Source organism: Platalea leucorodia, assembly GCF_965183815.1.
Source record: "Platalea leucorodia genome assembly, chromosome: 4".
NCBI lineage: Eukaryota > Metazoa > Chordata > Aves > Pelecaniformes > Threskiornithidae > Platalea > Platalea leucorodia.
The window spans coordinates 96,564,338-96,588,234 of record NC_138826.1 but is presented as its reverse complement, the minus strand read 5'-3'; positions in this window follow the sequence as shown (position 1 = coordinate 96,588,234).

The window sequence follows — 23,897 nt, the reverse complement described above, 5'->3', positions numbered from 1 at the left end:
TCTGAAGCAGTTTCTGTCTGCTGCACAGCTGTGTGAAAATAGCAAAGATAATAATATTAGTATGTAGGGAATAAAGACAGACAGCAAATGACAGGCAGCATAACTCACTGTGTTGCATGAGGGGAAAAAAACAAACCATGAACCATAACAATAATCAGAAAACTTGAAATATTTCAAAACAATTGTCAGTCATTGTGCAAGAAGGCTATGGGACTCCAGGGGTAGGGTTATGTAGACTAGGGCAAGAGTTCAAAACCAAAAAATACTAGTGTGCTGGTTTTGGCTGGGACAGAGTTAATTTTCTTCATAGTAGCTAGTATGGGGCTATGTTTTGTATTTGTGCTGAAAACAATGTTGATAATACAGTGATGATTTAGCTGTTGCTGAGCAGTGCTTACACAGCGTCAAGGCCTTTTCTGCTTCTCACCCCACCCCACCAGCGAGTAGGCTGGGGGTGCACAAGAAGCTGGGAGGGGACACAGCCAGGACAGCTGACCCCAATTGACCAAAGGGATACCCCAGACCATATGATGTCACGCTCAGCATATAAAGCTGGGGGAAGAAGAAGGAAGGGGGGGGACGTTCAGAGGGATAGTGTTTGTCTTCCCAAGTAACCGTTACGCGTGATGGAGCCCTGCTTTCCTGGAGATGGCTGAGCACCTGCCTGCCGATGAATGAATGAATGAATGAATTCCTTGTTTTGCTTTGCTTGCATGCATAGCTTTTGCTTTACCTATTAAACTGCCTTTATCTCAACCCACAAGTTTTCTCACTTTTACCCTTCTGATTCTCTCCCCCATCCCACTGGAGGGGAGTAAGTGAGCGGCTGGGTGGTGCTTAGTTGCTAGCTGGGGTTAAACCACAACAACTAGTCATCTAGACAAGATTTTTACTACTTTTTAACATCTCATAGTTTTCCGTATCATTAGACGAATTTTAAGCTTTTTTTTTTTTTTTTTCTTCCCCTAAGAACAAAGCTCTCAGGCTTTCTCTCGTAATATTACAATGTTCATCAGGGAATCAAAGCAACATTCAACTTTTTTAATTCCCACATTATTTTGGCTTTTCATATGAGAGAGTACGTTGTCCAAAAATACTAGTTAACATTCTGCACCAATATTTTTATCTTCTTTCCTGCAGTCCTTTATCTTTTTAGTTTTATAAATTATCCTGTCAGAATACTAAAACTTTTGGTTTTGATAGGGATCAAAGGTGAAGCAAAGCCTACTTAATAACTTAAATTTTGAGTATTGAGTATCAGTATAAAAGTCACAGTAATAATTAAGAGTAGTGCAGAAAAATGTCAGAAGTATCATTCAGTTGAATAGATATTTAGTTCATCTTTTTCCAACCTAGTTAAGTCTTACACAGGCACACATAGTCATAAATTCACATTCTGTTGCAAGATACCTCTTTTCTGTGCTTCCTGAATGAAATTTTTTATGACATGAAGACCTTTAAGATATACTTAACTAGTTTACTACAAATTCCACTTTCTACTCAGGTTATTGCAGGTCAAGGCATTTCTCATCATCTTTGTCCCAAGAAAGTTAGGTAAAAGTAAACACAGCAATTCTCGCACTGCTGGTTTCTTCAGCTTTTTACACTGACTTAATAATAGCCTTTCCCAGATTTCCCTGAGCACAAATTACAAAATTTTCAAGGCTTTCAGAATAATCAGAGACTGGTTGTTTTTTTTTTTTTCACTTGTTCCTATTTTACTCTTATGTGGACAAGATATATGGTTTTCAAGCTTGACTGACTAGGCTTTTACTGATTACTGTCCAGAATCTCATTGTTCATGAGGTCTTTGATCCAACAAAACACTGAAATGCAAGCTCATTATTAACTAAGAATACTGTTTTATTTATGGGGTCCACTCCAGCACTTAACTGCTGCTGTCTGTAGTATTACTTTTCTGAAGTTCTGATTTGTATCCATGTCTTTTAAAAGCCAGGAGAAAAACTCAGGTTTCATATCATGCCCTGCTGTCAGTCTTAGCCTGGTAAGGAGACCTCACAAGCATTCAGTTGATACAAAGTGCTGCTATTTATGACAGAAAACAATTCCCTGGTTTTCATTTAGCTATATGACATAAGGTACTACAACTTCTTGACAGGCCTGAATGAGCAAGAGGAGCTAACCAGGGCTCCTGTCCTGTCCTCACAAAGTCACATTTTTGCTGGTATAGCAGCTGGGTGAGTCCAGGAAGGAAAAATTTACAAGCAATAGTTTTGTTTCACTTCACTGTATTTTTAGGTATTCCAGCAAGTAAAAAAGAATGCAGTATGGCATAATTTAAAAAAAAAAACAAAACAAAACAACAAAAAAACTAAAACCAAACCCACCAAAACCCACAACTCTGAATAATTTATAAGGTAAAAATATATTATGAACTTTATTGATATTATTCTTTAATTATTACTCAAATGGCTTTAATTTCAAATGGAAATGTTTTAGTGGCTACCAGAGAGAGACTTGTGGACACGTCAAGTGGAATCAGACATCCTTTTACCAATGTGCCTGTGAGGCCTTTGAAGACTTTGCTTTGATCAACAAAGCTTTTTAGGAAGTATATTTTTGCCTTGTGTGTTTGAAAAGGGCTTACATCATGGGTGAACGTTGCTATGGGCTGTAGTGTAAATGATGCTGGTTGCTGAGCCCCGGCTGTTTACATTTTTTTACATTTTGTAGCATACCTCTTTCTTTCTTCAGATTGCTTTCTGCTTATTCTGATCAGCTCAGTCAACACACAAATATCAGCCTTGTGCACTCCAGCTGGCTCAGTCCCATCAGTGTTCAATGTTAAACAAAAAGAAGGCCTGTCTTTAAGAAGCTACCAGTTTAATACCAAGCAAAACTTCTTCTCATAAATTTGAAGCCACAGATAGATACTTCTTATTCTGTGTGCTACAGCACATGAACAACCAAACCCACTTTTTTGCCCCATCCTGGGCTTGTTTTGTTTTTCTTTTCTCTCACTTGCAAGAAGTAGAAAAAATGTAGTATAACTAAGTATACTATTTTTCCATGTGGTTACATTGTATTGGCATTTGAAAATTCAAAATAATGCAATGTTTAGCTGATCTTTTCCATGTGAGAGCTTCCATTTAATGCTCCTAAGTGCATTGTCAACTCCATTAGCCTTGTGCTGTATGCCCTTTAGTAGCCAGAACGTAGAATTTATTATGGTATTCTATGATTCAAACAGATAAAAATATCAATTATCACAACTATGAGAACAGCTTCAGCTACCCGCCTTCTTCTGCTTGGTAAACTGCATATGCAATCACTCATTTTGATTTCAGTTTTAGGCACCAACCAGACACTTAAGTACTCAAATAACCAGGTAATTTCCCTCGAACAGGTGCAGAAACAAAAGTGCACCCCAAACTCTCTCTGACCACAAAAACAAAAAGAAAGAAGAAGGTTTTAGAAAATTTGTCTGGTGCCACATGAGTGTGAATATCCAGAACCAAGGACAATGCATCCCTTCTCCTTTGTCTATGATTACAGTTAATAAGCAGACACTTCATCTGTAGCACAAATATTCTGGTAACACCTATCTTTTGAATTTGAAAATAAATGCACATTTTTAAAAATCATGTTTAGTTTGAGAGCAGTTTGCTATCAGAAGAAAATGTTTCATTGGTTAAATTGCTTGAAATAAAGAGCTCAAGCACCTGAATTGTTAGCATCACCAATCTTTTCAAGTTGTTTCAATTTCTTTTACTTTTGTTTACTCTTTTTTACTTACTTGCTTTCCTTTAAGAGAGACATGGTATAGATATTTGATATCACCCTGGAATATTGAAAGTAAGTATGTTCATTATGAAATATTTTTGCAAGTGGAAGGTTCCATGCAAACAAGTGGAATGCAAAGAGGAATATGTATCATAAGCATGCATTGAAATAAACTTGTCAATCAGATACCAATATTTCAATACCAAAACACAATTTTGGCTGGAGCAAGATTTCCAAGGGTGATTATGAGTATATATGCTTTGGTCTTTAACTGTTAGTTTCACTCACTTGACACAAAATGGAACTTTCAGGTACGGGTATGTTGTGTGCATTGCATGCAAAAAAACCTGTGTGTTGTATGTACAAAAACCAAGGACGTAACACCATCATTAAAAGCTATTTCAGGTGAACTTCAAATAGCAAGAATATGAAGGAGAAATAGTAAGTGGAAACTTCAGGACATTGTATCTTTAAATGAATTTTTTTTTTAGAAATCTAGCCTGATGTCTTCAGTGTTTTTGTTTTCCATTGCAGATAGTATAGCATATTGGTCTAGACTCAACCCTGCTGCAGTACATTGCAGTCTGGCTATACATAGGATACATTTGTTTTGCTGTCTGTTTCTACTCCTACCCAGTAATGCAGCATATAAAAACAGCAAAGCTTTATTTCTCAAACAGAAAAAAAAATCTCTTTTATCATTTCTCTCTGAAGTGTACACACATAACAGCTATCTCGGTAGGATGGAAAAACATTGGGAACTACAATAAAGGGAAACAAAATCAGCAGTCTGCAATAGCTTATGTGACTAGATCAAATTGGTTTGCTTTTGGCTTCTTGTTTTTGTTTTTGTTTGCAATCATGCTTTTCAACAAACTCTGTGTATCAATGTTTGTATAAGGTTATTTTTTTGTAGATTTCAAACACTGTTATACCTGAATGACTTGCTGCAAACCACACCAAAGTAATTGTTTGTACTGCCAGAATGACACTTCTTTTTCGTTCCTTGTACAATTCCTTTTCAGCAAAATGATATGACAGTGCTGACCAGAGCTCTATCCTGGTGTCTTCTGAATATGAAACATCTCTGAACAAATGCTTCATCATGTACATGTACAGTGCATAATTTTCTAGCAGAACTACATCCCCGGGGGAGAGACTGCCTGTAGAGGCTGTTCTAACTAAATTGGATCCTGCTTGAGAGGATTTTTTATTTCACTGTTAAGTGTAATGTGGAGTCATTTCTTTTTAAGAGATGTTCTTGGAAAGGCTGCGTATCTCTCCACAGCCATTTTTTTTTGCCCTGCAGACAGAGCATGGGTGTGCAGAGCCAAAGGGAAGGCCACAGAAGGAGGCTGCTTTGGCACCCATGAGGTGATTGAAGGCTGAAAGCCCTGCAAAGGTGCCTGACAGCATCCCACAGACAAGCTCTGCAAGATGGCACTCCAGGACTACATCAGAGTGGAGTTTATGATAATCTGTTTGCCAGACACTCACACTGACACACAAATCTCTGTCATCTTGTTAAGAAGACCTTGCAAGGTTCTCAACATACCCTCTCAAACACTTTTTCTACAAACAATATTTTTTTTGTGTCTCCATTTTGGGCCAGACTAGGTACAGCAACTCTTGACTGAAAATTAACTCTTCTTCTTTTTGTTTGATAAAACGTCCACACAAAAGCAAGTGAAGCTTTAGTCAAAAATTTAGCACATCAATGTCCAGATCAAGAGAAATCTGTGGGCATAGGACTGTTAATCATAAAGTGTGTTTTATTTACTGTGAAGGTGCTGAATCATATTTTAGAACAAGAATAATGATTCTAAAAATACAGAATATTATCTCTGTTCAAGGTCTTTTCATAGACATTTTTCCAGACTGCTTCTGGATAACAAAGGTAAATCCACATATGTTGTTCTTGCCAGACTGCTATCACTACCCAATTAAGCTATTTTTCAGTATGTTCAGGTGTGTCTCCATTATAATTGCATCATCTTTATAACCGTGTTGTAAGAATATATGCAATTTTTTTCCAGCTTTCCCTGACACATACAAATATATACATGTGAATATATATATCTGTACATCTGTACGTTTAACATATATATATGGTTATATGTATACTTTTTTTTTTTTTTCTGTGTATTTAGAGCCTCATTCTGTCATCAACTGGAGTTTTGACAGTGATCTCAAATGAATCAGAACATCATCCTTATTTTCAGCTTCTGGTGCTCCTTTTGTGCAATTCTTCCTTTTCTGTAATCTCATAATGACTGGTCATCCTCTGCTTTCTGTCTGTAGTTTGCTTAATCTTTGCTTGTCTGCAGTTCTGCTGCACCATATCTCAATCTACTCTTTTGTTCATGTCCTACATTTCCTTAGCCTTCTTTTTTGTCCTTGCCTTTCTCTATTTTTATCTTCTGTCTTTAATCCCATTTCATGTTTCCTTTGGAGATTTTCAAAATGTTACACTGACTTACCAGAAAATCCCTGCAGGATTTCATTTTCTCACAACATCTTGGGAAACAGTGTTCATGTTGAATTCATGTCACTTGAGAATTTCTGGCTAAATAAACAAGATGTTGAAGGACTGAATGTGGAACAATTGAAGGTAATAGCTAATTTTAATCTGATTCTGTCAGATATTGTCTAATTGTACAGTAATGGATAAGGGAAGAACCCCTGGCATGAAATCCCTAACATCTTGCAGGTAAATGGGGAAACTCTGGTTGCAGTGAGCTCACATATCTGAATGACTAAAACTGACATGAAGAGAACTTCTGTTTTTCTTAGGGGAATTCCTTTGGAAGCTTCATCTCCCTATGTTATTTCACAGAGAAAAATAAAAAGGCAGACATTGTAACAGCCAGCCTCGCTGACAGATTGTGCATTGGTCCGTCAGGAATACAAGGAACATCACCTTGAATTACACGCAGAGAGTGGCCAGGTGAAAGTTCTTCACTGTTGTGTTTCTTCAGAGCTCTAGGTTTTCCTTTCAGAGTGTCCTGGTTCATGATGTATCAGAAGGTTGCTCCTCAGAAAATATCTAGAAAGATCTATATGTATAAGAAATTAAGAGTCTAATTTTCTTTTGGAGCCACCCTATGATTGGATTTACAAATACTGCTGAAAATAGGAGGAAATAGTCTGACAGACAAGACAGGTAATTCAAAGATAAAGGACACCACGCTTTTGCACATTACCATGAAAAAAAAAAGTAATTTTCTTTATTCACCCTCCCAAAAATGTATCTTTACTTAGTATCTTCAAATGTTTGAAATCTCACATCAATGATCTCATTATGTCAAAGGAGTGTCAGGAATTCTGGTGAGAAGCATTTTTCTCACCTGGAAGTGAAATCTGCAAACATTTAGAATATGATCATCAGGTTGAATATTCAGAGCATTGTCTCCTCAACTGCTAAAGGTAATGGGAATAGGAAATCAAAGGCGCTTGTCAATCAGAAACAATACTGTACACAAGTACTATTCTGTAGCTTGCCTGTCAAATATGAACAGCTTATATGTTGAATGAAGTTAGCCTGGCAACCAGGAAAAAGATGGGACTGCTGTCAAATTGCAGAGAAGAACCTGTCTCAGTTCATTTACTATATCAAAATTCTCATAAATCTGGATAAGAGTGGGAGTACACCTACAGTTTGGAATGGAAGACCTTAACAAGAAGCAACCAAGAAGTTAATGTGCTTTTTTTTCTCAATTTGTTCTAAGAAGGAAGGCAATTGTGATTTAACATCTCCTGTCATTTCTCTTCCTCTGCTCTGTAACAGTCAGGAAAGACATACTACTTTATGGTCCTGACTCCGAACTATTCTTTTATCTTCTGAATCTGATGATGCTGTGGAGCCATGTGACTGGATCCTACAGGTGGAAGAAAGAATGACTGATAAAGCTCACTCACTTGAGCAACTCTTACAGATTTCTTGTTTCAGCATATAATTCAAGTATTTCCCTTGATCTCCTGAAATGCTGAGCTAGTCTCTAGTTTGGTATCTGAAAGGGACTTGTATTCTGCAGCAATACTAGCAAACTGCCTGGAAGGATTTTAATTTCTACACAACATGGGAGCATTTTAAATTATACTTTGCAGAGTCTGATTGCCTTTTTTACTGTGATCATAATGAACCAGCACCTCCTGATGGAAAACACAAGTCAGTCTCCTTTCTGACATGTAGATATTAAAAAAATGATTCTTCTTCAGTTAGTTATTATCATGCCTAAGTGGCAGACCTATGAAAACTACTTTTTGCTGGATCTGTGCTAGTTCATTTGGAATTCCGGGATGACATGGCTGTGGATCCACTGATCCCAGTGTATAAAAGATATCTGAAATTATACTGTCTGTCTCATTGCTCTGCACATCTGCTTCAGTGAAAAAACTTCTAGAACAAAGAGGAGGTCTCTGTGGCATAGATACCTGCTTGGTCCTCTTCTGTGTTACATCAGTTTTTCTGGCCTACCTTGTAAACCTGAAAACTTTGGGTGAATGATTGAGCTTAACGTGCTCAGTGCCACGTTAAATAAAAACTTTTAAAAACTTCGACTCCTTTTCTGAGCATCATGGAACGAAACATGGCACTAAAATGAAATCCTCAGAGGCTGAGGGAAGATCAGACAGCTTCAGGCATCCCCCCACTAACGCTGAAGAAAAGTTACAGCCGAACACAGTTCATTTGCTGTTCTCGTGGCCAGCAACCTCCCAGTTTTACTTAATTTGGTTATGCTGGAGTACCTTGTTGTGCGTCTTTATATAAGAATAAAGATATTCAATTAATTGAGTATTTAAACACTTCCCCGACCCTGCACAGGAGAGCCTTGCACTTCTTTATGTAAAGAGTGCTGAGTCTCCCAGGAACTTGCATTCCAATCTCACAGGTGAAAAATGTGCTATAAATTTTTCTAGTTCCAAGTTAATGAATAACTGCTTCCAGAAAAAAGCATTGCTAAGAAAAGTATAAAACCTATAGGGAATGTGCAAGATGTCCCTCTAATCTTGTTGAGATAACAGACGCACTGTGATATACCAAGCACAGTGAGAAGACAGGTATTCAGAACATATACTGTTTGGAAGAGATTAATTTGAAGGTAAAGACGGCAATGTAGCCTTAGGAGAATCCCATGATTACATAGAAAGTACCTTAAATTGCTAGCATTGGGAAAACATTTCTGTGATTTGCTCTATGCTTCTTTTCTACAGTGAGCAAAAAGACTAAATCCTGCAAGTTTGTCCAACTCTCACTGAAACCAACAGGAATTTTCATGTTTATAAAAGAGTAAAATTCTTTCCACTGGAGAAAATTAACCCGTGTTTAGTAGCATACAGAGATTTGTTTTGAATTATAGCACTTAGAACAACAGGTAAGCACTAGTAGAGCTCTCCAACAAATGGTCAATAAGCATCATTCATTGAACTCCCATGACATGGTGCTTCTTGACTACCTTTTCCTGATGTTTAAGCACTGGTTTCTTTCACTGACAAGTAAGGTGACAAGTAAAGTTATGTCCATGTAGTCTTCATTTTTATTACAGTTTTTTTCCTAGCACTAACAATATAGTTAACATTTTCATTATAACTTCTGTTTTTGTATTCTATTAAGCTTATGAAATTAACTTTGGGTTTGAAACTTCCTAAACTTTGCTTCAGTCTAGGGGGGCATTTTTTGAAAAAAAGTTTCAGAAAATTCATGCAGATTTTTCTGAGTAATAGAAGAATAAAAGTGCATAATTAGCATTTTAAAATACTAATGAGCAGTAATAACTGAAAACCAACTGAGGTGAAAAAAGGATTACACGTTTTGCATACAAAAAGTTATTACTTTTACTGAAGTGACCTAAGTTATAGGTTTGTCCTCATATAGGCAATATGTGAGGATTTGAGGAAAAACTGAATCTATCTTAAAGCTATTAAAAGGACTGTTAAGAAGATGCTTTGAAATAGATAGATAGTTTCTAAAGGCTATAGGCTATGCAAGAATAACAGCAGTTAAAGGGATGAAAATTGGAAGGTTCTTGCCACTTCTTTTGACTCTAAGTCAGGCAGATTGAAAACATCATCATTCTGATGATATATCTGAGTATGTACTTCATTGTAAATACTTTCCTTGCATTCACACTGTGTGGATGCAAGTCAACATTAAGGCTCCAGCCTGAGATGACATTCAGAGAAGAACTGGGTGTGGGGGTCTCTCACCCAGGACAAAATCTGCCCTTTTTAGGGCAGCTCCAGTGCCTTACTGCTTGGTATCTGTGTAGTCAGAGAGTAAAATATTCTAAGGTGCACAGTTTCTTGCTAGTAAGCTACAGCTACCTGTCGGTGGTCTTATACATGGGAAAGCAGTGTGCACTCTGACCTTAGCCAAAGTCTTTCCACAAATGGATGTATGAGATCTCATACAGTTGTATATGGGATTCATCTGAGAAATGCAGGCACCTGCTGCTGGTAATCATCTACACTGAAAGAGTCATCCTACGCTCCCTTCATAGCTAGGGAGAAATAGCCACTTTCAGTGCACAATGACTCTCACCCTAAGGTGGATGTCTAAAAGACATCTGATAAATCAGTCTTCAAAAATGCCCAGTCCTCTCCACCAACTGTGAAAGGAGCTCAGCTTGGTTATAAAACTCTGCATTGTAGACCTCTGAAGTCAAGTACAATGTATTCTACCTCTGGTGTCCAATTTATTATGGTCTTTATTTATGGGAAATGGTAATATTACAGAATATTACAGAATACTGCCTAAGGGATTTTTTTTTATTATTATTACTGTACATATTTTATGTATACCTCTTAGCAGAGAACAAGTCTATCATTACTTTTAACAAAAGCACGACAGGCCTTTTCCCATCAGCAGCAAAGAGCAAAAGCCTTTATAAATGCCTAGAAGATGCTAGCTAGTATATTCGAACAGGTGAGAGCCTGCTTGTAGACATGTCACAGCTGTAAGTTATAGTAAATTTTAGTTCTATAAAGTAGCATAAAACCAATTTTTACATTATCCTTCATATTATCTTTTCCTCAGCTAGATGCATTCCAAGTTTTTGGCTTATACACAGAAGCCAAAAAAGAAACTGAGGATAAGAGCAAACAAACATATTATACATGACTTAATTGAAAGGTCACAAAATTATTCTGAGCTCTCTTGTCTACAGAAAACTTACATTCACTAATATTTATACTCTGACTCTTGACATCTGAGAAATTTCCTGGCAGACAATTCTGCTTGCATAGAGATGGGACTATTGTCACAGGAATCAGAATAGAAGGTTAGAATTAGTTTTCTGCATAAACTTTCTCTTCAGAAATAAAAGGGTTGGGGTTTATTTTAAGTCTGTAGCAACAGAGAGGTTAGTGATTCAAATGCCAAAATGATAAAGCCTCAAGAGAAGACCTAGGGTTTATTTATTTCAACATTTTAATTAATTCTCCTCAGAAAGAACAAATCACAAAGCAAAACAGATGAGAACTCTGGCTTATTCTTCAAGAATAAAATCTCCTTTTATAAAACCAGGAATCTGTTTATTGTATTCAAAGCTTGTCTATAACAATGACCTGAATCTGAGAAAATGTTCCACTACTACATCAAGTGCAACGTTAGACCCAGTGACTGCACCCCTGTCTTTTAAGACAAAAAAAAACCACTGGGAGGTTTGGAACAACACCCAGACCACTGAGGGGTTTCTATCCCAGCAGATGACTCTTTAGATGGCATGGTTACAGATTAGAAGTAGAATATACAACAGTCAGTTACCATACCTACTAGGGTGGCAAATGTTTCTCCTCTACCTTTCATTTTCTATAAATCTAGACTCCATTTTTTAAGAAAGGAATGTTAATAACCAAAATTACATTTTTTTTTATTTTTTTTTTTAAATCCACCAACTTTAAAAATCTTTTTCCTCTGGTTAGCTCTAAAATAAGATGACTTAGTATTAGAGAATGAAGCCGAGATTTTCTGACTCCCAGGGACTGTATCGGTTTCCACAGCTAAACAACATCTTTAAGGGTCTCATTGGTTTTATAGCTTAAGAATAAGTTTCTGTTTTCTTAACAGTCCTGCTTGTAAAGAAGTCATCAAATATTTCCTCTTTAGCTCTAATAAAAATGATGTTAACTGATGAAATACACTGAAATATGTCCAGTCTCTGAATCTAAAATGTAACTCACAGTAACTGCAAATTGCTGCAGTTACTATACATATAGGTTACTTTAAGATATCTCCATAAACCTATTCAGAGCTGACTAATGTTCTATTATGATATGCCCTATGAAGGAAAACTGTTCACAAATTCACAAAAATGCAATACATTTTGCTTTTAAATGTTTGAAGTAGCATTCATGTCCCCTTTTGCAGAAAACACTCTTCCTCCATTTATTCTTGATAGCTTTTGCAACTCTATTCCAGATGCACATATTTGTCAAATGTTAAGAAATACAGTTAAACTCATGGCAAAGCTTTCAATAATTCTCACTAATATAAGCCCATGTACTGTGTGAGGTCATGATGCTGATAAAACCTGTTTTAAGGTTTGGCCAAGATCAAGAATTTTGGGTCCTTTGACACTGACATCCTTTTGAACATGGATCTCACTGCGTCTTTGCGGAGACTGTAGGATCCATTTATAGAGGTCTCTGTGAGGTGCAGAGTCTGCGTGTTGTGAAATAAGGATGGGCTGGTAACATAAGGATGAGAAAATAGATTCCAAGAAATCCTTACTTTAAAGAGTTATCAAGAGCAGCTTTTGCAATTGGGAGTTCAAATGAAATGATTTCTAGGAATCCTAATGTTTTGTGGAAGAGCATTTATTTTGTTTATAAAGTACTTCTCTTTCAGTGATGATCCACAAGACTTTTCCCTGTTTATCTGTTCTTCAGTGCCTTTCCTCATAAAATAGGCTTTCCAAAACAAGACAATTAGGAAAAAAGCCACAGTTTTGTGTGATTGAAATTCATAAATGACAGGATAGGGAGACTGATACATCAGTAATCAGCAGAGATTCTGTTACTGTTTTAGACACAGGGAAGAAATAGGAGGAAAGTTAGAAAAAAAGTCTTTTATTAGTTCTTTTATTATTACATAGGTGAAAATACGGGCAAGCTTCAGGTACACAGTTCTTAAACTGGACAGTTATCAATTGTTCCTACATTATTTTTAATGGCATAAACAGAACTGTGTTCATTGAAAGACTCTACTATTTGCATGTTAAAAGAACTGCTGGAATAAAATAAGCTGTTCACTACACTTGATTCATTTCTTACTAAAATGGGAAACATGGTCTTTGAATGGCTGTCTGATTTCAAAAGAGTGTGCAATTATTTTAGGTAGTAAGAGACCATAGAGTGTAGTAGCACAGTCTAACAAAACAGGACAATGTGCTGTTGATTTTTGACCTTCTAATGTTCCAGACTGTCAGAAATTTTCAAAGTGACCTTTTATGCCGCAATATATTTGCCATTTTGTGTCAGCCTCTGATTTTCCTGGCTATACGAGTTGGCACAACTGCTGCTAATGTAAGCTTTTCACCTGAGCAAATGATTTATACACGTGCCTGCACACACACAGAGTAGCAACGCTTTGCCAACATTCAGAGAATGAGATCTGTACTGTGCTACAGATTACATCTCTCTGCTCCTCTTTCTCATTCAAACACTCACTATTTTTGTTTAATAAAAAGCTTTTGATGTTTGAAAAATATTTTGCAAGGAGTTGAAGAATGTTTTTCAGACAAAAAAAGAAAGCATACCTCAACGTTCAGAAAGAATAACAACTAATATTTGACTACTATAATTTTGTATGCATTTAGAAGAAAGGCATCTCCTTTCCAACGTGAATAAAATCTAATGGTAAATGTACAGTAGCCTCTAAAAATGTGTTTTATTTACCTTGACTTCTTCACTATACACATAAAAAATTCACCCTTTCAACTTCCGGCCTCTAGAGGCTTTTCAATCATTAATGAATTGCTTTCAGAGGCCTATCACATTAATTCTCTGAGGCAAGCAGGGTTGGAGGGGTATGGGATAAAGAATTTAAATCAGGCCTCTGACAGATTTGCAGAGGCAATTTAAAATTGAATGGTGGGACTGTTGCCACCCCCAGCCCCTCTGATAGAGGCCAGCTTCCCCCGTCCACTACTGGGAGAGGTATTTAATCCAATTGGGAACCAGACTGAAAGGAACTGGCATACAGGAGGATCAGAAGTCCCTGCAACGTCTGTCAGAGGGGCAGGCAGACAGCAGGGGTCAGTAACTTGGATTTTAATCTTCCTCCAGAAAACTGTCAGATCATTTGATTGCAGAGCCAAACAAGAATCATGAGCGATATTTGCTTTTATGTGTGTAGTTACACAGGAGAATTCCATCACTGTAAGAAGCCAGGTTGACTTCCACAGTACTAAACAAGAAATTTTATTTTCTTGGATGTCAGTCAGTCACATTTCAGATAAGTGACATTCCAGACAACTTCACTCCTCCATTGTAAAATACATCAAATAACAAAGAGACTATTCAGAAGACCAAAATGAGTTTATTAGTGCTAATAGGCCAAGACTTTCCCCAGGAAGAAGAGAATCTAAAAAAGACAGGCATATCTTTTTCACCATGCTTCCAATTTATTATTCCACAGACCAAGATGGAGCCATCTTTAGTGGGTTTTGATTCCAAACTCATAGAATATCTTATTTTGTTATATAAGAGGCTAGAAGCTTACTGTAACCCCTTCTCCCTGTAACCTTTCCACCTCCCCAGAGGTGCAGCTGCCTGGGACGAAGGGTTCAAAGCCCAAATTGGTATGGCCCAGTTATATAACTTTGGCTTGGACTGCTGAGAAAATTGTAAAGTTATGAGAAGTTGCTGCAGAAAGATCTCTGAAACCACGCAAGATCAGAACAATACAATTATAAAAAAATTCACATCAGAGAGAAGTTTATTTTCATTACCTGGTTTGGTGTAAGTGTTGTCACTGGCATTACTCAGGAAGAAATGAAACCTTTGCAGAGGTGGATGCAAAGTAAGAAATCGGGTAAAGGCTGCATTAATTCCAAATAAATACTTCAAAGTTGTGACGAACTGCTATTCATGAACATATTAAGTGCTACACAAGTTCTCCTTACCCAATGGGCTGCATGCACCAGGATCCAAGTCATTTTCTTATGTAAATATGGTCCTTTTTGGGAAACACCAGCTGTCCCTCATGGCAGATGTAATATCCATGGAAGAATGTTCACTGAGGAAGAAGTTTGCTGGGAAGGGGAGGAGTGGGACTGGTGCACTGCTCAGTCTTGCCCCAAGACTGAAGCCAGAACATAGCTGGGACTTACAGAAGTGGAACCGCAAAGGGTCCATAATGATAGCGGTCAGGGACAGAAGAGCTATTATTGAGGAAAACACAACTGGCCCTGTCCTGGATGGCACAATTGGAAGAACACATCTTTTTAGACAACTTTGCGGCTATGGCAGAAATAAGAGTAGGCAGCTAACACATAGCGAGAAAAATGAATCTGGGCTGGGGGGACTTCGCATGCTAGGACCGGCATAAGTATAACTGAAAGGACTGGGAAAAAAAAGGCAAATGGTCAGAATAAATCAAGGAAGTAGTGACATTTGATTGAAGTGATACTGAATCGTCGGTTAGAGAGATCATGGATGTGCTAACATACCACACTGGGCTTCCATACACTGGTCAAATCATATATGATCCCTTAATCCTTTAAAAAGATTTTCTTTACACCTCTGAGGTGTAATGGGAAGGTCTATTCAAATAGCATTTTGTCCTAATATGAGTAAGGGTCTACAATGTTGTAGGCTGAGAGCCTGAGAGAACCTCTGTCTCACACAAGCACAAGCATGTACCAAACACAACGCTAACAGCTAATCAGAAAAATTACAAAAGAAACAAGCAATACAAATTAACTGTATTCCACTAAAGAGTTGATTTTCAAAATTGTGACCAAAAAAAATCTTTCCATTTGTCAATCAGAAATTCTATGGGAAGAGAATAGTAACATGAAGGGCTCATTATATCAACACCTGTATTTCCTGAAGAGGGTTCATAGGTCAAGGGTAGTGTCAGGGGAGTGTCTATATTATATGACAGTGGAACTGAAGAGAGAAAAAAGGAATGAATAACAAAGTTATACACAAAACCTAGAGGATTTTATTTTAATTATGCATTATTACTAGCTGTGCTGACAGAAGTGTTTGTGCATATGTCACCGTACAAAGTGAAAACAAAAAGCTTTAAAGGGTGGTTTTAATATATGTCCACTACCACAGGAAAGTCATAGGAAGACTTAAGTTATTTTTTTATTTATTTATTTTCTCCATGCTTGCAGTACAGATATTTAGGTCCAGTAGGAAGTGCCATTATCTACCACTGATATGAGAACAATCAAACTGAAAATTTGTAATTAATATCTGCAGTTGTGTAGCCCCAAACTTATTTTTCCCTAAAGATGCATGTAATGAGATAGCTGTGTTCAGTTTCCAAATTAGCAACATAGCTCAGACTTACTATAATTTTTTTAACTGAATATCAGCAAAATGTGCAGTAAGCCCATCAATGCTAGGAGTATTGTCAATTCGCTGCAAGGAATGCCACACAATCTGCAAGGAAACTTCTAAATGTATAATTGTAAAAGAAAGGAAGGAAACATCCCCCATTTCGCACATACACATTGATAAGTACCAACCAGGAAAAACTGCATAGTACCTCCTTGTAGATACTAGTTGCTGCTTTTGGAGGCAGAAGAAGGAAAATTTTCCACAAACCTAAACCGTGCCAAAGGTTCAACATTTATTTCATTATTCTTTCCAGTTTTGTTAAATACTTTTTGTCTTGAAAAAATTTGCAAACTCTCCGGCCTCTATATCACTGGCTGTTTGAATTAAAACAAAACCTTTCATTATAGTCTGAAATTAATCTATGTCTCATGAATTCAAGTTAGTCCTCATGCATTAATTTACCTACAAATTATGTGGACTCTGTTGCTAGAATCTTGGCATATTTCACTGCAGTATATTTAATTATTTAGAGGCCTGTAGTTTTCACAATTGTTGCTCCTTGTGTCTGAAGCTGTGACATCACCTTGTTTACCAGTTCCAGCTACCTGGCTGAAGAGGTTCCTGATCCATCTGCACCCTGTCTCTCAGCAACACTTCCTTCTCTCTCCTAATGGCAGAGTACTTGTGAAATCTCTCCCTAATCCACTCCCATAAAAATGAATCAGGTGATATTAAGAGATGATTGAAATATAATATCTCACCTAGTCTCAGGATCTCTTGCATTCTGGGACCAGTAAGCAATAAGCAGCTGCATCCAGGAAACTCATCAGCTTGCTTTTAACTCATCAGTTGCTTTTAAGAGAGTGTGTCCTCCAGCTTGGGATAAAGCCACACTTCAATCAGTATATAGAAATAAAATCTATCAATCAGTCTTATTGTGGCTGGTTTGATTCCTGAAATTATTTTCTTAAACATATATACATCTTTAAAAAAAGGATGCTTGGATATATTTGCCAGGTCTAAATGATTAGGCCCAAAAAGCAGAATAAAAATTTAAACTGTCTACCCACTAAACTGCTTTAGCATCATCTCAAGCAGAGTAAACAAAGCCCAGATCATTTATTTGTGCACTGGGAGGCAACCGTATATAGAGTCTATGGTGTTCTGTGGTGTGTACAACACAAGGCTGAAGAACTCAGACAGCAAAGGAATATTTGTTTCTGGAATAAAAGGTGATGATCCAAGTGCCAGAAAGCTTCCTTCTCTTTGAATACTGAGTATAAAATGTCCTGAGATCAATGTTTGCCTCCCATCAGCCACAAACCCATGTTATAATGCTTGATCAAAAGAAATTGTTAAAGACTTCTTCACAGAACTTGAAGTAGGAACAGGAAACAGCTGTACCATTTTTTCAGCAACCTGGTGGTTAGCTACACTGTTGTTTAAGTGGTTTAACATTATGTTTATTTTATAACCTTATCACCTTGCAGCTCTCTACTCTATGGCACTTCAAAGCTCCACAAGAATCTGGCCCTGTTGACTTTAACATAAGGTCTTCTAACTAGTGTGTCCACTTTGTAGTGTTTCTAAACAAGTAGAGATTTCTCAAGAATGGCTGATTTAGAGAGACTTCTGAAGAACATAGCTCTGGCTTTTCTAAAGCCATTCTTAGAGCTGGAAACTGAAATATTTGACTTGTCATATTTTTGTCCTGCGCAGGATGTCCTTAGATATTGAACTCAAATGCCGGGGGGGGGGGGGGGGGGGGGGGGGAGAGGGAAGAAAATCTCTTGGAAATTGTCAATAGCATTGTAGGCTTTATTTTCATAGTTGGCTTTTTTTCTGGATTTATGCCATTTACTAAACAAGGAAGCTAAACTGGACAGTGAGAATATGTAAGAAAAATTTATAGTAGTCTCCAACGTCTTGTAACAATGTCAGAGTTAACTTGCCTGGTTTAGCTCTAACTTTCAAAATAATTACCCTATAGTCTGAAGACACTTCAGCTCCATATTAAAGACTAACTATAGTGAAGATGAAGAGGAAGGTAAGAAGAATTTGGTATGGAAATACGGCCCCAACTTTACCTTTTTCAGAAACTACTAAGCATACACTAAAATAATTTGTAGAGTAGGTTATAGAGGATTCAGGCATTCATTCAGTGGAATATGGTACTCAGGGGAGCAGTGAAGCCAGGACTTGGTTAACAGCAGCATCCTCAATAAGGCAACAGAGAAAACCACCACCGAGCAAATTAAAAAGTGAAAGCAAGAGCATAGAACACATTTTAAGTGAGAAAAATTTCTTCTCTATTGAGAATAACAGGAGTTATACACTGAACTTCATTTGAACTAAAATTTTGTGCCACAATAGGAAAAGAACAGTGATCACAAAGAACAAGGAAGTCCATGGGTCGAAATGAAAGCAACAGAGTCACTTGGCTACTCAGGTCCTTCTAACACTGTTGCACTGTGTGGAAGGACCTCTAACATTTGTTCTGCACTGAGCAATGCAGTTATTGGATTAAATTGAAGATGTGGAATATCTTTTGCAGTTCTTAATATTTTCCTGAAAAATTCCTCATAATATTGTCAAAGAAAATTGTAATAATTGATGGTGGTTTTGCATTAAATAATTCCCCCCATCAAAAAGGAGTAAAAAGTGGTTATCTCAAAAGCTTATAGAAAAATATCATTTCTGAAAACAAAGTCATCCCAATCAGAATAGACAAAATTTTCACATAAATCTTAATGAATCAAAAATGTTATTCTTTTTCTTAAGTTCTAAAAGTAGCTATGTTTGAAAAGAATTAACCTTTTTTAAAATAAAATAAAAAATGCATAATTTAAACTTCTCTATATAATAATGTATGTTTAATGAATACAAATCTTTGAAGCAGGGAGCTAAGCTGTCCTGGTTTCAGCTGGGATAGCATTACTCTTTCTTCCTAGTAGCTGGTATAGTGCTGTGGTTTGGATTTAGGATGAGAATAATGGTGAGAACACACTGATGGTTTAGTTGTTGCTAAGGAGTGCTTACACCAGTCAAGGACTTTTCAGCTTCCCATGCTCTGCGCGGTGCACAAGAAGCTGGGAGGGGGCACAGCCAGGACACCTGACCCAGACTGGCCACAGGGCTATACCATACCGTATGGCATCATGCTCAGTATATAAACTGGGGATAGTTGGCCAGGGGGCAGCGATCGATGTTTGGGGACGTGGTGGGCATCAGTCAGTGTGTGGTAAGCCAATTGTGTAGTGTATCACTTGCTTTGTATATCATTATTGTATTATTATTATTATTACTATTACTACTATTCTATTTCATTTTACTTCAATTATTAAACTGTTCTTATCTCAGCCCACGAGTTTCCTGACTTTCACCCTTCCAATTCTCTCTCCCATCCCACTGGGGTGGGGGGAGTGAGCAAGCGGCTGTGTAGTGCTTAGTTGCTGGCTGGGGTTAAAGCACGACTACCTGTTTATTGCAAAGTCTACTATAGCTTTAGTCCATCACTTGTTGTTCTCTGGGTGGATGACTATGAAATGTGACTGTTTAACTGAAATATTAATGATATAGTAGTTTAATATGTATCAATTAAAATATTGTTCTAACTGCTAATTATAATCTGAAGGCTCTTTTGGTATTCGGTGTAGTTTACTGCCACAGATGTGTTCTATACGTGCTTTCATGAACATTTTTGATGCTATATTTTCTATGCAACATAGTTCTTAAACTTATTTTTATGCAGCACTTTTAATCTTTGTGATTTTGTCTTTACTTTCTTTCCCGTGTAAACTCAGTTTTAAAACTTGGTGGCATAGCAACTGGATTTCTCACCCAGTTTCAACTTGTTCTGCTTTCTAGTAAAACCGTCTTGATCACTGTTTCATTGCATAAAAGGAGTCTCTCTGCTGGAGCTAAACCTCCATTCCTGGGGTTATCGTCCCCTGTATGTCCTGAAGTCACATTCACACTCACTTAATATGGACCAAGATTGTTGTAAATTTGAGTGTAGGTTCTCAGTTGGAAAAAAATAATTTCATAGAAATCTTAATTTTTTACACCAATGTCTTTTTCCCTTGCAAACCCTTTGTCTATCTTTGTTTCCATTTTCTCAGTTCTTTTTACACTTTCTTTATCACAGCAAAGGTTTTATTTATGTCGAATAGCTAAGAAAATAAATTGTAAAAAGAGAAAACACCTCACTATGCAAGACAAGAATCCTAAGGTACAGGGCTTTTTAGAATAGGAAATATATTTTGACCAAAAAATAACTCATATATGACGTTGCTAATTTTCTTTCTTCTTTTTTCTTAGCCCATGTTTTAACTGTTGTAAATATAAGATAAAGAACATTGCCTATACTTTAAAGAAATCAATGTTTTGTGACAGAAGATTAGAAAATGGAATTTCTATTGAGAAGTCCTGATATCTATAATCTTTTCCGAGTGAACTTCCAAAATTTCCTATGGAGAAAAAATTCCAAAGTGTTTCTACTCAGAAGCAAAGAAGCAGCCTGAGATTTTGTTTCAGAATGTATGATTGGGACAATATAAGATCAATCCATTCTCCTCTCTGTCAAATAATATAGCAAATGGAAATACAGTAATACAACTGCAGAGCAAAAATTGGGGGGGGGGGTATTTTTATTATGTCCTTTGCTTATGTTCATAAATGATAGAAACATCAGATTAAGAAAACTATTAGCAAGCAAGACCATCCATCAACCAAGAAGGGAAACATTACAATTAATGTACTTTAAATACCCATGCTTGGCCAAACTGTCTTAAATGAAGACGTTTTCACACAGACCTTTTCATACTGTTCCAGAATTTTCTATTTTAAATTACTTGTATCAAAAGTTTGATATACAACTAAAAGCAAGCTAATCTTGATGAGGATTGCCATTGGAAATGCATGTCATATTCTTCAGCAAATATTCCAGTTGTAATAAAACTACTTTAAAATTTTCCCATCTTTTCAGAACAGTGAGAAAATATCGTGATTGTTATAGTTAGTATGAAACTGACGAGCAGCTATTTCCAGTTTGATTCACCTCATCTGTGTAAAGTGATAAAAAATGTGTATAATAAATTTTGAAATGCAAGATGAAGCTCTCGGGCGTAGCAACAGATTTTTTTTTTTTTTTAATTTTCATATATATAATTATATATATAAATATAATTGTATTTTCTGTGAAGGAACACACAGACAAGTGATAATGTATAAGTAATTTAAGTCTGTAGACTCATTAATTGTATTATAAATTTCTTTCTGTATACTGTAGCATCGTCATTGCTACAGACAGTGATGATACCTAATTTTATCAAAACACTTCACAAGATTTTTCTGAATATTTTCTATTCTGAAGCATTGATCACGAAGGTTGCTAAAACAGAGATCCAGTCAGGCATTCTTTTCCTCTATTCCATCAGCTTTTAAGGTACTAATTATTTTCACCTTCAAGCTATCTAAAAGCCTATATTTTAACTGGAAAAAAAAATATATTTTTAATTATAAACTACTTCATGGAGCTGAAAATTCACATGTTTTCTGAAAATCAAAGCCCTAGGAGTCTCCACTGTTGATTTTTGTGCCTAGGAAACCGCCAGCTGTAGCAATACTATTTGGAGTAGGGAAAAGAGAAGAAAAGGAAAAAAAAAGATGCTCAGTAAGATAAGACTATCAGATACAATCACAGAGTAAGAGGCTGGGAGGACCTCTGGGCAGATGTGATTCATCTTCTAGTTAAAGATGGGATCAGCGCTCCATAAGTCATTTCTGACAGGAGTTAATCAAAGTTGTTCCTAAAAATTTCTGTTTCCACATTTCATAGCATTCATAATATTCCATTCCAGAAAGTTTTCCTGATGTCTGCTATAACCCTCACTTGCTATAGATGAAGCTCTTTACTTTCATAGTAAAGAGCTATTTTCCCTTTGCCCACACAGGTCTTTTTTACATAGTTGAAACTGTAGTCACCAGGCTCTCCTCCCTAAATTACAAGTTCTTCAGTCTGTCTTACAGGTCAGACCAGTGTTGGTTCTTGTTGCCTTCTCAAGGCTCTCTCAGTGGCCCATTTCTTACTTAGAGCACAGCACCAAAATCTGAACAAAGTATTCTAACTGAAGCCTTATCAATAATGCCTTGAGCAAGCAGAAAGACTGCTTGACACATTGAGAATACCCCTATGCCTGTTCACCACAGTGTAACGCTACTCAGACACGATCAGTTTGGATCCATCTTCATCCCCAGACCTGCTTTTGCACTTTGGTTGCCCAGATGTATAATTCCCATTCTGTATTTTTGGACCTGATTGTCCCTACCGGTATGTAAAAGCCTGGTGTTTCTCCTTAGTGAATTGCATTTTTTTCCTAATAACTTCTCCAGTTTCTCAAGATCATTTTGTCTTTTAATTCTCTCCTCAAGCATGTTTGTAGTTCCTCCCAGCTTGATGCCAGCTCAGATTTAATAAGTAATACTTTCTTCCTTTTTATTTTTATATATATTTTGCTTATGCACATAGTACTGTGTATCAGTTAACTGCATATTTATCTTAATTATGTATAGAATTCCAATTAATGTTTAATGCATTACCTAGGAATCAAATCAAGCATTCTGCCTGTCACAACAAAAAGAACACAACTGAAAAGTAATAAAGTGTACATTGTGTCTTAGTGCCTAATCCAGCAAAATTTAAATGAAACTGTTTGTATAAGTAAGGACTACCTAAATAAGGAGTCCGCCAAATCAGGACCTTGGTTTTCCTATCTGTCAATTTCAAATTCCTCAAAATGCTTTTATCCACATTTTAGAGGGCAGAGGCATGATATTGCATACATTGTTTTTTTGATATATTACTTTCCCAAGATTTTTCCATCTTATTTAGGATTAAACCACCCATGCATTTCAAAACACAAGAGCGTACAAAGTATCAGAATGTTTCAGCTGTAATGAAGGAAAGAAAAATAGTATATGTTTATGGATTAGCATTGATTTCTAAATTAGTTAGGAGCTGGCACTGAACATGCAATATTGAGAGAACAGAATCATTCTTTATCATACATCTGCTGTACACGGAAGGAATTATTCTCCTCAGCTACAGGGCTAGCATGTATTGCCAGATAAGAACTCCTTGCAATATTTGCAAATTAGGACATGAATAATTGAAAGTGTTTGGAAGTGACTCTGTTCACTGGGGAAATGGTATATAGAACTTATTCAATCGTCTGCAGCGAAATGTAAGTATATTTCCTTCATGTGCTGCATAAATATTTGATTAACCACTGTGCAAAGCATTAGTAAAGCATCTGCTCAGCATGAGACTGAAACCTGGTTGACACCAGTAAATAGAAAGAATAAACTCCGCCCGCTGGGAAATGTCAAAAGCAAGTTTGAAAATTTCAGTCTTTGATATTCTCATATATTGAGTTGAAAAGAATAAGAAAATAAGCATTTAAGATGATGGAACTGAAACAAAAAGATGTAGGCACTTACATCCACATGTTATGGTGATGTGTGAACTCTGCTGTTTTGTCATCCTATGGTTAATTTGGAATTCATATTTCCTTGTCAGCTTTCTGAATCACCAGCTTACCAGAAAAAAAAAAAAAAAAATTATTTTCTGAAAAAAT